The sequence below is a fragment of the Camellia sinensis genome, chromosome 14, assembly GCF_055761805.1.
Source record: "Camellia sinensis isolate YWXY chromosome 14, ASM5576180v1, whole genome shotgun sequence".
Lineage (NCBI taxonomy): Eukaryota > Viridiplantae > Streptophyta > Magnoliopsida > Ericales > Theaceae > Camellia > Camellia sinensis.
This window is the reverse complement of record NC_138974.1, coordinates 103,849,379-103,861,888: the sequence shown is the minus strand read 5'-3', so window position 1 is coordinate 103,861,888 and position 12,510 is coordinate 103,849,379. Positions and strand designations below refer to the sequence as shown.

Here is a 12,510-nt window from a genome sequence, read left to right as displayed (position 1 = left end):
TAAAAATCGGACAGGCTGTCCGGGGAAAAAAAAAAGAGGGGGGGGGGTGGTGGAAAAAGGAACAAAAGGGGTGCAACACGAGGACTTCCCAGGGGGTCACCCATCCTAGTACTACTCTCGCCCAAGCACACTTAACTGCGGAGTTCTGATGGGATCCGGTGCATTAGTGCTGGTATGATCGCACCCGAAGATTAACCGCGACTTTATTGTTTTAAGCAGTAGACGGGGAAAAAAATGAAATTGAATGGAACAGGATAATCTGGAAATGGTTTAAAAGGGAGAAATTGTCGAAAAGGAGGCGAAGGCGATTGAATGGGCTAAAAATCGGACAGGCTGTCCGGGGAAAAAAAAAAGAGGGGGGGGTGGTGGAAAAAGGGACAAAAGGGGTGCAACACGAGGACTTCCCAGGGGGTCACCCATCCTAGTACTACTCTCGCCCAAGCACGCTTAACTGCGGAGTTCTGATGGGATCCGGTGCATTAGTGCTGGTATGATCGCACCCGAAGATTAACCGCGACTTTATTGTTTTAAGCAGTAGACGGGGAAAAAAATGAAATTGAATGGAACAGGATAATCTGGAAATGGTTTAAAAGGGAGAAATTGTCGAAAAGGAGGCGAAGGCGATTGAATGGGCTAAAAATCGGACAGGCTGTCCGGGGAAAAAAAAAAGAGGGGGGGGGTGGTGGAAAAAGGGACAAAAGGGGAGCAACACCCATCCTAGTACTACTCTCGCCCAAGCACGCTTAACTACGGAGTTCTAATGGGATCCGGTGCATTAGTGCTGGTATGATCGCACCTGAAGATTATCCGCGACTTTGTTGTTTTAAGCAGTGGACGGGGAAAAAAATGAAATTGAATGGAACATGATAATCTGGAAATGGTTTAAAAGGGGGAAATTGTCGAAAAGGAGGCGAAGGCGATTGAATGGGCTAAAAATCGGACAGGCTGTCCGGGGAAAAAAAAAAAGAGGGGGGGGGGGGTGGTGGAAAAAGGGACAAAAGGGGTGCAACACGAGGACTTCCCAGGGGGTCACCCATCCTAGTACTACTCTCGCCCAAGCACGCTTAACTGCGGAGTTCTGATGGGATCCGGTGCATTAGTGCTGGTATGATCGCACCTGAAGATTAACCGCGACTTTATTGTTTTAAGCAGTAGACGGGGAAAAAAATGAAATTGAATGGAACAGGATAATCTGGAAATGGTTTAAAAGGGAGAAATTGTCGAAAAGGAGGCGAAGGCGATTGAATGGGCTAAAAATCGGACAGGCTGTCCGGGGAAAAAAAAAAGAGGGGGGGGGGTTGGTGGAAAAACGGACAAAAGGGGTGCAACACGAGGACTTCCCAGGGGGTCACCCATCCTAGTACTACTCTCGCCCAAGCACGCTTAACTACGGAGTTCTGATGGGATCCGGTGCATTAGTGCTTGTATGATCGCACCCGAAGATTATCCGCGACTTTATTGTTTTAAGCAGTAGACGGGGAAAAAAATGAAATTGAATGGAACAGGATAATCTGGAAATGGTTTAAAAGGGGGAAATTGTCGAAAAGGAGGCGAAGGCGATTGAATGGGCTAAAAATCGGACAGGCTGTCCGGGGAAAAAAAAAAAGAGGGGGGGGGGGTGGTGGAAAAAGGGACAAAAGGGGTGCAACACGAGGACTTCCCAGGGGGTCACCCATCCTAGTACTACTCTCGCCCAAGCACGCTTAACTGCGGAGTTCTGATGGGATCCGGTGCATTAGTGCTGGTATGATCGCACCCGAAGATTAACCGCGACTTTATTGTTTTAAGCATTAGACGGGGAAAAAAATGAAATTGAATGGAACAGGATAATCTGGAAATGGTTTAAAAGGGAGAAATTGTCGAAAAGGAGGCGAAGGCGATTGAATGGGCTAAAAATCGGACAGGCTGTCCGGGGAAAAAAAAAAGAGGGGGGGGGGTGGTGGAAAAAGGGACAAAAGGGGTGCAACACGAGGACTTCCCAGGGGGTCACCCATCCTAGTACTACTCTCGCCCAAGCACACTTAACTGCGGAGTTCTGATGGGATCCGGTGCATTAGTGCTGGTATGATCGCACCCGAAGATTAACCGCGACTTTATTGTTTTAAGCAGTAGACGGGGAAAAAAATGAAATTGAATGGAACAGGATAATCTGGAAATGGTTTAAAAGGGAGAAATTGTCGAAAAGGAGGCGAAGGCGATTGAATGGGCTAAAAATCGGACAGGCTGTCCGGGGAAAAAAACAAGAGAGGGGGGTGGTGGAAAAAGGGACAAAAGGGGTGCAACACGAGGACTTCCCAGGGGGTCACCCATCCTAGTACTACTCTCGCCCAAGCACGCTTAACTGCGGAGTTCTGATGGGATCCGGTGCATTAGTGCTGGTATGATCGCACCCGAAGATTAACCGCGACTTTATTGTTTTAAGCAGTAGACGGGGAAAAAAATGAAATTGAATGGAACAGGATAATCTGGAAATGGTTTAAAAGGGAGAAATTGTCGAAAAGGAGGCGAAGGCGATTGAATGGGCTAAAAATCGGACAGGCTGTCCGGGGAAAAAAAAAAGAGGGGGGGGGTGGTGGAAAAAGGGACAAAAGGGGAGCAACACCCATCCTAGTACTACTCTCGCCCAAGCACGCTTAACTACGGAGTTCTAATGGGATCCGGTGCATTAGTGCTGGTATGATCGCACCTGAAGATTATCCGCGACTTTGTTGTTTTAAGCAGTGGACGGGGAAAAAAATGAAATTGAATGGAACATGATAATCTGGAAATGGTTTAAAAGGGGGAAATTGTCGAAAAGGAGGCGAAGGCGATTGAATGGGCTAAAAATCGGACAGGCTGTCCGGGGAAAAAAAAAAAGAGGGGGGGGGGTGGTGGAAAAAGGGACAAAAGGGGTGCAACACGAGGACTTCCCAGGGGGTCACCCATCCTAGTACTACTCTCGCCCAAGCACGCTTAACTGCGGAGTTCTGATGGGATCCGGTGCATTAGTGCTGGTATGATCGCACCTGAAGATTAACCGCGACTTTATTGTTTTAAGCAGTAGACGGGGAAAAAAATGAAATTGAATGGAACAGGATAATCTGGAAATGGTTTAAAAGGGAGAAATTGTCGAAAAGGAGGCGAAGGCGATTGAATGGGCTAAAAATCGGACAGGCTGTCCGGGGAAAAAAAAAAGAGGGGGGGGGGTTGGTGGAAAAACGGACAAAAGGGGTGCAACACGAGGACTTCCCAGGGGGTCACCCATCCTAGTACTACTCTCGCCCAAGCACGCTTAACTACGGAGTTCTGATGGGATCCGGTGCATTAGTGCTTGTATGATCGCACCCGAAGATTATCCGCGACTTTATTGTTTTAAGCAGTAGACGGGGAAAAAAATGAAATTGAATGGAACAGGATAATCTGGAAATGGTTTAAAAGGGGGAAATTGTCGAAAAGGAGGCGAAGGCGATTGAATGGGCTAAAAATCGGACAGGCTGTCCGGGGAAAAAAAAAAAGAGGGGGGGGGGTGGTGGAAAAAGGGACAAAAGGGGTGCAACACGAGGACTTCCCAGGGGGTCACCCATCCTAGTACTACTCTCGCCCAAGCACGCTTAACTGCGGAGTTCTGATGGGATCCGGTGCATTAGTGCTGGTATGATCGCACCCGAAGATTAACCGCGACTTTATTGTTTTAAGCATTAGACGGGGAAAAAAATGAAATTGAATGGAACAGGATAATCTGGAAATGGTTTAAAAGGGAGAAATTGTCGAAAAGGAGGCGAAGGCGATTGAATGGGCTAAAAATCGGACAGGCTGTCCGGGGAAAAAAAAAAGAGGGGGGGGGTGGTGGAAAAAGGGACAAAAGGGGTGCAACACGAGGACTTCCCAGGAGGTCACCCATCCTAGTACTACTCTCGCCCAAGCACACTTAACTGCGGAGTTCTGATGGGATCCGGTGCATTAGTGCTGGTATGATCGCACCCGAAGATTAACCGCGACTTTATTGTTTTAAGCAGTAGACGGGGAAAAAAATGAAATTGAATGGAACAGGATAATCTGGAAATGGTTTAAAAGGGAGAAATTGTCGAAAAGGAGGCGAAGGCGATTGAATGGGCTAAAAATCGGACAGGCTGTCCGGGGAAAAAAAAAAGAGGGGGGGGGTGGTGGAAAAAGGGACAAAAGGGGTGCAACACGAGGACTTCCCAGGGGGTCACCCATCCTAGTACTACTCTCGCCCAAGCACGCTTAACTGCGGAGTTCTGATGGGATCCGGTGCATTAGTGCTGGTATGATCGCACCCGAAGATTAACCGCGACTTTATTGTTTTAAGCAGTAGACGGGGAAAAAAATGAAATTGAATGGAACAGGATAATCTGGAAATGGTTTAAAAGGGAGAAATTGTCGAAAAGGAGGCGAAGGCGATTGAATGGGCTAAAAATCGGACAGGCTGTCCGGGGAAAAAAAAAAGAGGGGGGGGGGGGTGGTGGAAAAAGGGACAAAAGGGGAGCAACACCCATCCTAGTACTACTCTCGCCCAAGCACGCTTAACTACGGAGTTCTAATGGGATCCGGTGCATTAGTGCTGGTATGATCGCACCTGAAGATTATCCGCGACTTTGTTGTTTTAAGCAGTAGACGGGGAAAAAAATGAAATTGAATGGAACATGATAATCTGGAAATGGTTTAAAAGGGGGAAATTGTCGAAAAGGAGGCGAAGGCGATTGAATGGGCTAAAAATCGGACAGGCTGTCCGGGGAAAAAAAAAAAGAGGGGGGGGGGGTGGTGGAAAAAGGGACAAAAGGGGTGCAACACGAGGACTTCCCAGGGGGTCACCCATCCTAGTACTACTCTCGCCCAAGCACGCTTAACTGCGGAGTTCTGATGGGATCCGGTGCATTAGTGCTTGTATGATCGCACCCGAAGATTATCCGCGACTTTATTGTTTTAAGCATTAGACGGGGAAAAAAATGAAATTGAATGGAACAGGATAATCTGGAAATGGTTTAAAAGGGAGAAATTGTCGAAAAGGAGGCGAAGGCGATTGAATGGGCTAAAAATCGGACAGGCTGTCCGGGGAAAAAAAAAAGAGGGGGGGGGTGGTGGAAAAAGGGACAAAAGGGGTGCAACACGAGGACTTCCCAGGGGGTCACCCATCCTAGTACTACTCTCGCCCAAGCACGCTTAACTACGGAGTTCTGATGGGATCCGGTGCATTAGTGCTGGTATGATCGCACCTGAAGATTATCCGCGACTTTGTTGTTTTAAGCAGTAGACGGGGAAAAAAATGAAATTGAATGGAACATGATAATCTGGAAATGGTTTAAAAGGGAGAAATTGTCGAAAAGGAGGCGAAGGCGATTGAATGGGCTAAAAATCGGACAGGCTGTCCGGGGAAAAAAAAAAGAGGGGGGGGGGGGGGTGGTGGAAAAACAGACAAAAGGGGTGCAACACGAGGACTTCCCAGGGGGTCACCCATCCTAGTACTACTCTCGCCCAAGCACGCTTAACTGCGGAGTTCTGATGGGATCCGGTGCATTAGTGCTGGTATGATCGCACCCGAAGATTAACCGCGACTTTATTGTTTTAAGCAGTAGACGGGGAAAAAAATGAAATTGAATGGAACAGGATAATCTGGAAATGGTTTAAAAGGGAGAAATTGTCGAAAAGGAGGCGAAGGCGATTGAATGGGCTAAAAATCGGACAGGCTGTCCGGGGAAAAAAAAAAGAGGGGGGGGGGTGGTGGAAAAAGGGACAAAAGGGGAGCAACACCCATCCTAGTACTACTCTCGCCCAAGCACGCTTAACTACGGAGTTCTGATGGGATCCGGTGCATTAGTGCTGGTATGATCGCACCTGAAGATTATCTGCGACTTTGTTGTTTTAAGCAGTAGACGGGGAAAAAAATGAAATTGAATGGAACATGATAATCTGGAAATGGTTTAAAAGGGGGAAATTGTCGAAAAGGAGGCGAAGGTGATTGAATGGGCTAAAAATCGGACAGGCTGTCCGGGGAAAAAAAAAAAGAGGGGGGGGGGTGGTGGAAAAAGGGACAAAAGGGGTGCAACACGAGGACTTCCCAGGGGGTCACCCATCCTAGTACTACTCTCGCCCAAGCACGCTTAACTGCGGAGTTCTGATGGGATCCGGTGCATTAGTGCTGGTATGATCGCACCCGAAGATTAACCGCGACTTTATTGTTTTAAGCATTAGACGGGGAAAAAAATGAAATTGAATGGAACAGGATAATCTGGAAATGGTTTAAAAGGGAGAAATTGTCGAAAAGGAGGCGAAGGCGATTGAATGGACTAAAAATCGGACAGGCTGTCCGGGGAAAAAAAAAAGAGGGGGGGGGGGTGGTGGAAAAAGGGACAAAAGGGGTGCAACACGAGGACTTCCCAGGGGGTCACCCATCCTAGTACTACTCTCGCCCAAGCACGCTTAACTGCGGAGTTCTGATGGGATCCGGTGCATTAGTGCTGGTATGATCGCACCCGAAGATTAACCGCGACTTTATTGTTTTAAGCAGTAGACGGGGAAAAAAATGAAATTGAATGGAACAGGATAATCTGGAAATGGTTTAAAAGGGAGAAATTGTCGAAAAGGAGGCGAAGGCGATTGAATGGGCTAAAAATCGGACAGGCTGTCCGGGGAAAAAAAAAAGAGGGGGGGGGGGTGGTGGAAAAACGGACAAAAGGGGTGCAACACGAGGACTTCCCAGGGGGTCACCCATCCTAGTACTACTCTCGCCCAAGCACGCTTAACTGCGGAGTTCTGATGGGATCCGGTGCATTAGTGCTGGTATGATCGCACCCGAAGATTAACCGCGACTTTATTGTTTTAAGCAGTAGACGGGGAAAAAAATGAAATTGAATGGAACAGGATAATCTGGAAATGGTTTAAAAGGGAGAAATTGTCGAAAAGGAGGCGAAGGCGATTGAATGGGCTAAAAATCGGACAGGCTGTCCGGGGAAAAAAAAAAGAGGGGGGGGGGTGGTGGAAAAAGGGACAAAAGGGGTGCAACACGAGGACTTCCCAGGGGGTCACCCATCCTAGTACTACTCTCGCCCAAGCACGCTTAACTGGGGAGTTCTGATGAGATCCGGTGCATTAGTGCTGGTATGATCGCACCCAAAGATTAACCGCGACTTTATTGTTTTAAGCAGTAGACGGGGAAAAAAATGAAATTGAATGGAACGGGATAATCTGGAAATGGTTTAAAAGGGAGAAATTGTCGAAAAGGAGGCGAAGGCGATTGAATGGGTTAAAAATCGGACAGGCTGTCCGTGGAAAAAAAAAAGAGGGGGGGGTGGCGGAAAAGGGACAAAAGGGGTGCAACACGAGGACTTCCCAGGGGGTCACCCATCCTAGTACTACTCTCGCCCAAACACGCTTAACTGCGGAGTTCTGATGGGATCCGGTGCATTAGTGCTGGTATGATCGCACCCGAAGATTAACCGCGACTTTATTGTTTTAAGCAGTAGACGGGGAAAAAAATGAAATTGAATGGAACAGGATAATCTGGAAATGGTTTAAAAGGGAGAAATTGTCGAAAAGGAGGCGAAGGCGATTGAATGGGCTAAAAATCGGACAGGCTGTCCGGGGAAAAAAAAAAGAGGGGGGGGGTGGTGGAAAAAGGGACAAAAGCGGTGCAACACGAGGACTTCCCAGGGGGTCACCCATCCTAGTACTACTCTCGCCCAAGCACGCTTAACTGCGGAGTTCTGATGGGATCCGGTGCATTGGTGCTGGTATGATCGCACCCGAAGATTAACCGCGACTTTATTGTTTTAAGCAGTAGACGGGGAAAAAAATGAAATTGAATGGAATAGGATAATCTGGAAATGGTTTAAAAGGGAGAAATTGTCGGAAAGGAGGCGAAGGCGATTGAATGGGCTAAAAATCGGACAGGCTGTCCGGGGAAAAAAAAAAGAGGGGGGGGGTGGTGGAAAAAGGGACAAAAGGGGAGCAACACCCATCCTAGTACTACTCTCGCCCAAGCACGCTTAACTACGGAGTTCTGATGGGATCCGGTGCATTAGTGCTGGTATGATCGCACCCGAAGATTATCCGCGACTTTATTGTTTTAAGCAGTAGACGGGGAAAAAAATGAAATTGAATGGAACACGATAATCTGGAAATGGTTTAAAAGGGGGAAATTGTCGAAAAGGAGGCGAAGGCGATTGAATGGGCTAAAAATCGGACAGGCTGTCCGGGGAAAAAAAAAAGAGGGGGGGGGGGTGGTGGAAAAAGGGACAAAAGGGGTGCAACACGAGGACTTCCCAGGGGGTCACCCATCCTAGTACTACTCTCGCCCAAGCACGCTTAACTGCGGAGTTCTGATGGGATCCGGTGCATTAGTGCTGGTATGATCGCACCCGAAGATTAACCGCGACTTTATTGTTTTAAGCAGTAGACGGGGAAAAAAATGAAATTGAATGGAACAGGATAATCTGGAAATGGTTTAAAAGGGAGAAATTGTCGAAAAGGAGGCGAAGGCGATTGAATGGGCTAAAAATCGGACAGGCTGTCCGGGGAAAAAAAAAAGAGGGGGGGGGGGGGTGGTGGAAAAACGGACAAAAGGGGTGCAACACGAGGACTTCCCAGGGGGTCACCCATCCTAGTACTACTCTCGCCCAAGCACGCTTAACTACGGAGTTCTGATGGGATCCGGTGCATTAGTACTTGTATGATCGCACCTGAAGATTATCCGCGACTTTATTGTTTTAAGCAGTAGACGGGGAAAAAAATGAAATTGAATGGAACAGGATAATCTGGAAATGGTTTAAAAGGGGGAAATTGTCGAAAAGGAGGCGAAGGCGATTGAATGGGCTAAAAATCGGACAGGCTGTCCGGGGAAAAAAAAAAAGAGGGGGGGGGGTGGTGGAAAAAGGGACAAAAGGGGTGCAACACGAGGACTTCCCAGGGGGTCACCCATCCTAGTACTACTCTCGCCCAAGCACGCTTAACTGCGGAGTTCTGATGGGATCCGGTGCATTAGTGCTGGTATGATCGCACCCGAAGATTAACCGCGACTTTATTGTTTTAAGCATTAGACGGGGAAAAAAATGAAATTGAATGGAACAGGATAATCTGGAAATGGTTTAAAAGGGAGAAATTGTCGAAAAGGAGGCGAAGGCGATTGAATGGGCTAAAAATCGGACAGGCTGTCCGGGGAAAAAAAAAAGAGGGGGGGGGGTGGTGGAAAAAGGAACAAAAGGGGTGCAACACGAGGACTTCCCAGGGGGTCACCCATCCTAGTACTACTCTCGCCCAAGCACACTTAACTGCGGAGTTCTGATGGGATCCGGTGCATTAGTGCTGGTATGATCGCACCCGAAGATTAACCGCGACTTTATTGTTTTAAGCAGTAGACGGGGAAAAAAATGAAATTGAATGGAACAGGATAATCTGGAAATGGTTTAAAAGGGAGAAATTGTCGAAAAGGAGGCGAAGGCGATTGAATGGGCTAAAAATCGGACAGGCTGTCCGGGGAAAAAAAAAAGAGGGGGGGGTGGTGGAAAAAGGGACAAAAGGGGTGCAACACGAGGACTTCCCAGGGGGTCACCCATCCTAGTACTACTCTCGCCCAAGCACGCTTAACTGCGGAGTTCTGATGGGATCCGGTGCATTAGTGCTGGTATGATCGCACCCGAAGATTAACCGCGACTTTATTGTTTTAAGCAGTAGACGGGGAAAAAAATGAAATTGAATGGAACAGGATAATCTGGAAATGGTTTAAAAGGGAGAAATTGTCGAAAAGGAGGCGAAGGCGATTGAATGGGCTAAAAATCGGACAGGCTGTCCGGGGAAAAAAAAAAGAGGGGGGGGGTGGTGGAAAAAGGGACAAAAGGGGAGCAACACCCATCCTAGTACTACTCTCGCCCAAGCACGCTTAACTACGGAGTTCTAATGGGATCCGGTGCATTAGTGCTGGTATGATCGCACCTGAAGATTATCCGCGACTTTGTTGTTTTAAGCAGTGGACGGGGAAAAAAATGAAATTGAATGGAACATGATAATCTGGAAATGGTTTAAAAGGGGGAAATTGTCGAAAAGGAGGCGAAGGCGATTGAATGGGCTAAAAATCGGACAGGCTGTCCGAGGAAAAAAAAAAAGAGGGGGGGGGGGTGGTGGAAAAAGGGACAAAAGGGGTGCAACACGAGGACTTCCCAGGGGGTCACCCATCCTAGTACTACTCTCGCCCAAGCACGCTTAACTGCGGAGTTCTGATGGGATCCGGTGCATTAGTGCTGGTATGATCGCACCTGAAGATTAACCGCGACTTTATTGTTTTAAGCAGTAGACGGGGAAAAAAATGAAATTGAATGGAACAGGATAATCTGGAAATGGTTTAAAAGGGAGAAATTGTCGAAAAGGAGGCGAAGGCGATTGAATGGGCTAAAAATCGGACAGGCTGTCCGGGGAAAAAAAAAAGAGGGGGGGGGGTTGGTGGAAAAACGGACAAAAGGGGTGCAACACGAGGACTTCCCAGGGGGTCACCCATCCTAGTACTACTCTCGCCCAAGCACGCTTAACTACGGAGTTCTGATGGGATCCGGTGCATTAGTGCTTGTATGATCGCACCCGAAGATTATCCGCGACTTTATTGTTTTAAGCAGTAGACGGGGAAAAAAATGAAATTGAATGGAACAGGATAATCTGGAAATGGTTTAAAAGGGGGAAATTGTCGAAAAGGAGGCGAAGGCGATTGAATGGGCTAAAAATCGGACAGGCTGTCCGGGGAAAAAAAAAAAGAGGGGGGGGGGTGGTGGAAAAAGGGACAAAAGGGGTGCAACACGAGGACTTCCCAGGGGGTCACCCATCCTAGTACTACTCTCGCCCAAGCACGCTTAACTGCGGAGTTCTGATGGGATCCGGTGCATTAGTGCTGGTATGATCGCACCCGAAGATTAACCGCGACTTTATTGTTTTAAGCATTAGACGGGGAAAAAAATGAAATTGAATGGAACAGGATAATCTGGAAATGGTTTAAAAGGGAGAAATTGTCGAAAAGGAGGCGAAGGCGATTGAATGGGCTAAAAATCGGACAGGCTGTCCGGGGAAAAAAAAAAGAGGGGGGGGGGTGGTGGAAAAAGGGACAAAAGGGGTGCAACACGAGGACTTCCCAGGGGGTCACCCATCCTAGTACTACTCTCGCCCAAGCACACTTAACTGCGGAGTTCTGATGGGATCCGGTGCATTAGTGCTGGTATGATCGCACCCGAAGATTAACCGCGACTTTATTGTTTTAAGCAGTAGACGGGGAAAAAAATGAAATTGAATGGAACAGGATAATCTGGAAATGGTTTAAAAGGGAGAAATTGTCGAAAAGGAGGCGAAGGCGATTGAATGGGCTAAAAATCGGACAGGCTGTCCGGGGAAAAAAAAAAGAGAGGGGGGTGGTGGAAAAAGGGACAAAAGGGGTGCAACACGAGGACTTCCCAGGGGGTCACCCATCCTAGTACTACTCTCGCCCAAGCACGCTTAACTGCGGAGTTCTGATGGGATCCGGTGCATTAGTGCTGGTATGATCGCACCCGAAGATTAACCGCGACTTTATTGTTTTAAGCAGTAGACGGGGAAAAAAATGAAATTGAATGGAACAGGATAATCTGGAAATGGTTTAAAAGGGAGAAATTGTCGAAAAGGAGGCGAAGGCGATTGAATGGGCTAAAAATCGGACAGGCTGTCCGGGGAAAAAAAAAAGAGGGGGGGGGTGGTGGAAAAAGGGACAAAAGGGGAGCAACACCCATCCTAGTACTACTCTCGCCCAAGCACGCTTAACTACGGAGTTCTAATGGGATCCGGTGCATTAGTGCTGGTATGATCGCACCTGAAGATTATCCGCGACTTTGTTGTTTTAAGCAGTGGACGGGGAAAAAAATGAAATTGAATGGAACATGATAATCTGGAAATGGTTTAAAAGGGGGAAATTGTCGAAAAGGAGGCGAAGGCGATTGAATGGGCTAAAAATCGGACAGGCTGTCCGGGGAAAAAAAAAAAGAGGGGGGGGGGTGGTGGAAAAAGGGACAAAAGGGGTGCAACACGAGGACTTCCCAGGGGGTCACCCATCCTAGTACTACTCTCGCCCAAGCACGCTTAACTGCGGAGTTCTGATGGGATCCGGTGCATTAGTGCTGGTATGATCGCACCTGAAGATTAACCGCGACTTTATTGTTTTAAGCAGTAGACGGGGAAAAAAATGAAATTGAATGGAACAGGATAATCTGGAAATGGTTTAAAAGGGAGAAATTGTCGAAAAGGAGGCGAAGGCGATTGAATGGGCTAAAAATCGGACAGGCTGTCCGGGGAAAAAAAAAAGAGGGGGGGGGGTTGGTGGAAAAACGGACAAAAGGGGTGCAACACGAGGACTTCCCAGGGGGTCACCCATCCTAGTACTACTCTCGCCCAAGCACGCTTAACTACGGAGTTCTGATGGGATCCGGTGCATTAGTGCTTGTATGATCGCACCCGAAGATTATCCGCGACTTTATTGTTTTAAGCAGTAGACGGGGAAAAAAATGAAATTGA

The 12,510-nt window shown here is 47.8% G+C and overlaps 33 non-coding genes and 7 pseudogenes across 33 annotated transcripts; all 40 read right to left on the bottom strand.

Annotated features, from left to right (window-relative positions):
* Positions 1–67: 67 nt before the first annotated feature.
* On the bottom strand, positions 68–186 carry LOC145809164 (5S ribosomal RNA). The gene has a single exon (XR_014352658.1). It is a non-coding gene; the product is annotated as a 5S ribosomal RNA (ribosomal RNA).
* A 197-nt stretch (positions 187–383) lies between these two features.
* Positions 384–502, bottom strand: LOC145810611 (5S ribosomal RNA). The gene has a single exon (XR_014354172.1). It is a non-coding gene; the product is annotated as a 5S ribosomal RNA (ribosomal RNA).
* A 187-nt stretch (positions 503–689) lies between these two features.
* LOC145812441 (5S ribosomal RNA) lies at positions 690–798 on the bottom strand (annotated as a pseudogene).
* Positions 799–1,000: 202 nt separating this feature from the next.
* LOC145809401 (5S ribosomal RNA) lies at positions 1,001–1,119 on the bottom strand. Its single transcript, XR_014352942.1, has one exon. It is a non-coding gene; the product is annotated as a 5S ribosomal RNA (ribosomal RNA).
* A 200-nt stretch (positions 1,120–1,319) lies between these two features.
* Positions 1,320–1,438, bottom strand: LOC145810234 (5S ribosomal RNA). The gene has a single exon (XR_014353810.1). It is a non-coding gene; the product is annotated as a 5S ribosomal RNA (ribosomal RNA).
* Positions 1,439–1,639: 201 nt separating this feature from the next.
* On the bottom strand, positions 1,640–1,758 carry LOC145810599 (5S ribosomal RNA). The gene has a single exon (XR_014354160.1). It is a non-coding gene; the product is annotated as a 5S ribosomal RNA (ribosomal RNA).
* Positions 1,759–1,957: 199 nt separating this feature from the next.
* Positions 1,958–2,076, bottom strand: LOC145809163 (5S ribosomal RNA). The gene has a single exon (XR_014352657.1). It is a non-coding gene; the product is annotated as a 5S ribosomal RNA (ribosomal RNA).
* A 197-nt stretch (positions 2,077–2,273) lies between these two features.
* Positions 2,274–2,392, bottom strand: LOC145810587 (5S ribosomal RNA). The gene has a single exon (XR_014354149.1). It is a non-coding gene; the product is annotated as a 5S ribosomal RNA (ribosomal RNA).
* Positions 2,393–2,579: 187 nt separating this feature from the next.
* LOC145812440 (5S ribosomal RNA) lies at positions 2,580–2,688 on the bottom strand (annotated as a pseudogene).
* A 200-nt stretch (positions 2,689–2,888) lies between these two features.
* Positions 2,889–3,007, bottom strand: LOC145809400 (5S ribosomal RNA). Its single transcript, XR_014352941.1, has one exon. It is a non-coding gene; the product is annotated as a 5S ribosomal RNA (ribosomal RNA).
* A 200-nt stretch (positions 3,008–3,207) lies between these two features.
* On the bottom strand, positions 3,208–3,326 carry LOC145810233 (5S ribosomal RNA). The gene has a single exon (XR_014353809.1). It is a non-coding gene; the product is annotated as a 5S ribosomal RNA (ribosomal RNA).
* Positions 3,327–3,526: 200 nt separating this feature from the next.
* LOC145810577 (5S ribosomal RNA) lies at positions 3,527–3,645 on the bottom strand. Its single transcript, XR_014354140.1, has one exon. It is a non-coding gene; the product is annotated as a 5S ribosomal RNA (ribosomal RNA).
* A 198-nt stretch (positions 3,646–3,843) lies between these two features.
* Positions 3,844–3,962, bottom strand: LOC145809084 (5S ribosomal RNA). The gene has a single exon (XR_014352578.1). It is a non-coding gene; the product is annotated as a 5S ribosomal RNA (ribosomal RNA).
* A 198-nt stretch (positions 3,963–4,160) lies between these two features.
* On the bottom strand, positions 4,161–4,279 carry LOC145810566 (5S ribosomal RNA). Its single transcript, XR_014354129.1, has one exon. It is a non-coding gene; the product is annotated as a 5S ribosomal RNA (ribosomal RNA).
* A 190-nt stretch (positions 4,280–4,469) lies between these two features.
* Positions 4,470–4,578, bottom strand: LOC145812438 (5S ribosomal RNA; annotated as a pseudogene).
* Positions 4,579–4,779: 201 nt separating this feature from the next.
* Positions 4,780–4,898, bottom strand: LOC145810184 (5S ribosomal RNA). Its single transcript, XR_014353756.1, has one exon. It is a non-coding gene; the product is annotated as a 5S ribosomal RNA (ribosomal RNA).
* Positions 4,899–5,096: 198 nt separating this feature from the next.
* Positions 5,097–5,215, bottom strand: LOC145809484 (5S ribosomal RNA). Its single transcript, XR_014353042.1, has one exon. It is a non-coding gene; the product is annotated as a 5S ribosomal RNA (ribosomal RNA).
* Positions 5,216–5,418: 203 nt separating this feature from the next.
* Positions 5,419–5,537, bottom strand: LOC145810554 (5S ribosomal RNA). The gene has a single exon (XR_014354118.1). It is a non-coding gene; the product is annotated as a 5S ribosomal RNA (ribosomal RNA).
* Positions 5,538–5,725: 188 nt separating this feature from the next.
* On the bottom strand, positions 5,726–5,834 carry LOC145812423 (5S ribosomal RNA; annotated as a pseudogene).
* A 200-nt stretch (positions 5,835–6,034) lies between these two features.
* On the bottom strand, positions 6,035–6,153 carry LOC145810542 (5S ribosomal RNA). The gene has a single exon (XR_014354107.1). It is a non-coding gene; the product is annotated as a 5S ribosomal RNA (ribosomal RNA).
* A 200-nt stretch (positions 6,154–6,353) lies between these two features.
* On the bottom strand, positions 6,354–6,472 carry LOC145810532 (5S ribosomal RNA). Its single transcript, XR_014354096.1, has one exon. It is a non-coding gene; the product is annotated as a 5S ribosomal RNA (ribosomal RNA).
* A 200-nt stretch (positions 6,473–6,672) lies between these two features.
* LOC145810521 (5S ribosomal RNA) lies at positions 6,673–6,791 on the bottom strand. The gene has a single exon (XR_014354085.1). It is a non-coding gene; the product is annotated as a 5S ribosomal RNA (ribosomal RNA).
* Positions 6,792–6,990: 199 nt separating this feature from the next.
* LOC145810516 (5S ribosomal RNA) lies at positions 6,991–7,109 on the bottom strand. The gene has a single exon (XR_014354080.1). It is a non-coding gene; the product is annotated as a 5S ribosomal RNA (ribosomal RNA).
* Positions 7,110–7,305: 196 nt separating this feature from the next.
* LOC145809418 (5S ribosomal RNA) lies at positions 7,306–7,424 on the bottom strand. The gene has a single exon (XR_014352962.1). It is a non-coding gene; the product is annotated as a 5S ribosomal RNA (ribosomal RNA).
* A 198-nt stretch (positions 7,425–7,622) lies between these two features.
* On the bottom strand, positions 7,623–7,741 carry LOC145810199 (5S ribosomal RNA). Its single transcript, XR_014353771.1, has one exon. It is a non-coding gene; the product is annotated as a 5S ribosomal RNA (ribosomal RNA).
* Positions 7,742–7,939: 198 nt separating this feature from the next.
* On the bottom strand, positions 7,940–8,037 carry LOC145812415 (5S ribosomal RNA; annotated as a pseudogene).
* A 200-nt stretch (positions 8,038–8,237) lies between these two features.
* Positions 8,238–8,356, bottom strand: LOC145810510 (5S ribosomal RNA). Its single transcript, XR_014354074.1, has one exon. It is a non-coding gene; the product is annotated as a 5S ribosomal RNA (ribosomal RNA).
* Positions 8,357–8,558: 202 nt separating this feature from the next.
* LOC145811076 (5S ribosomal RNA) lies at positions 8,559–8,677 on the bottom strand. The gene has a single exon (XR_014354628.1). It is a non-coding gene; the product is annotated as a 5S ribosomal RNA (ribosomal RNA).
* Positions 8,678–8,877: 200 nt separating this feature from the next.
* Positions 8,878–8,996, bottom strand: LOC145810498 (5S ribosomal RNA). Its single transcript, XR_014354064.1, has one exon. It is a non-coding gene; the product is annotated as a 5S ribosomal RNA (ribosomal RNA).
* A 199-nt stretch (positions 8,997–9,195) lies between these two features.
* LOC145809162 (5S ribosomal RNA) lies at positions 9,196–9,314 on the bottom strand. Its single transcript, XR_014352656.1, has one exon. It is a non-coding gene; the product is annotated as a 5S ribosomal RNA (ribosomal RNA).
* Positions 9,315–9,511: 197 nt separating this feature from the next.
* On the bottom strand, positions 9,512–9,630 carry LOC145810485 (5S ribosomal RNA). Its single transcript, XR_014354052.1, has one exon. It is a non-coding gene; the product is annotated as a 5S ribosomal RNA (ribosomal RNA).
* A 187-nt stretch (positions 9,631–9,817) lies between these two features.
* Positions 9,818–9,926, bottom strand: LOC145812437 (5S ribosomal RNA; annotated as a pseudogene).
* Positions 9,927–10,127: 201 nt separating this feature from the next.
* Positions 10,128–10,246, bottom strand: LOC145809398 (5S ribosomal RNA). Its single transcript, XR_014352938.1, has one exon. It is a non-coding gene; the product is annotated as a 5S ribosomal RNA (ribosomal RNA).
* Positions 10,247–10,446: 200 nt separating this feature from the next.
* LOC145810232 (5S ribosomal RNA) lies at positions 10,447–10,565 on the bottom strand. The gene has a single exon (XR_014353807.1). It is a non-coding gene; the product is annotated as a 5S ribosomal RNA (ribosomal RNA).
* A 200-nt stretch (positions 10,566–10,765) lies between these two features.
* LOC145810474 (5S ribosomal RNA) lies at positions 10,766–10,884 on the bottom strand. The gene has a single exon (XR_014354041.1). It is a non-coding gene; the product is annotated as a 5S ribosomal RNA (ribosomal RNA).
* Positions 10,885–11,083: 199 nt separating this feature from the next.
* LOC145809161 (5S ribosomal RNA) lies at positions 11,084–11,202 on the bottom strand. The gene has a single exon (XR_014352655.1). It is a non-coding gene; the product is annotated as a 5S ribosomal RNA (ribosomal RNA).
* Positions 11,203–11,399: 197 nt separating this feature from the next.
* Positions 11,400–11,518, bottom strand: LOC145810463 (5S ribosomal RNA). The gene has a single exon (XR_014354030.1). It is a non-coding gene; the product is annotated as a 5S ribosomal RNA (ribosomal RNA).
* A 187-nt stretch (positions 11,519–11,705) lies between these two features.
* Positions 11,706–11,814, bottom strand: LOC145812436 (5S ribosomal RNA; annotated as a pseudogene).
* Positions 11,815–12,014: 200 nt separating this feature from the next.
* On the bottom strand, positions 12,015–12,133 carry LOC145809397 (5S ribosomal RNA). The gene has a single exon (XR_014352937.1). It is a non-coding gene; the product is annotated as a 5S ribosomal RNA (ribosomal RNA).
* Positions 12,134–12,333: 200 nt separating this feature from the next.
* On the bottom strand, positions 12,334–12,452 carry LOC145810231 (5S ribosomal RNA). Its single transcript, XR_014353806.1, has one exon. It is a non-coding gene; the product is annotated as a 5S ribosomal RNA (ribosomal RNA).
* Between the last annotated feature and the right edge of the window lie 58 nt (positions 12,453–12,510).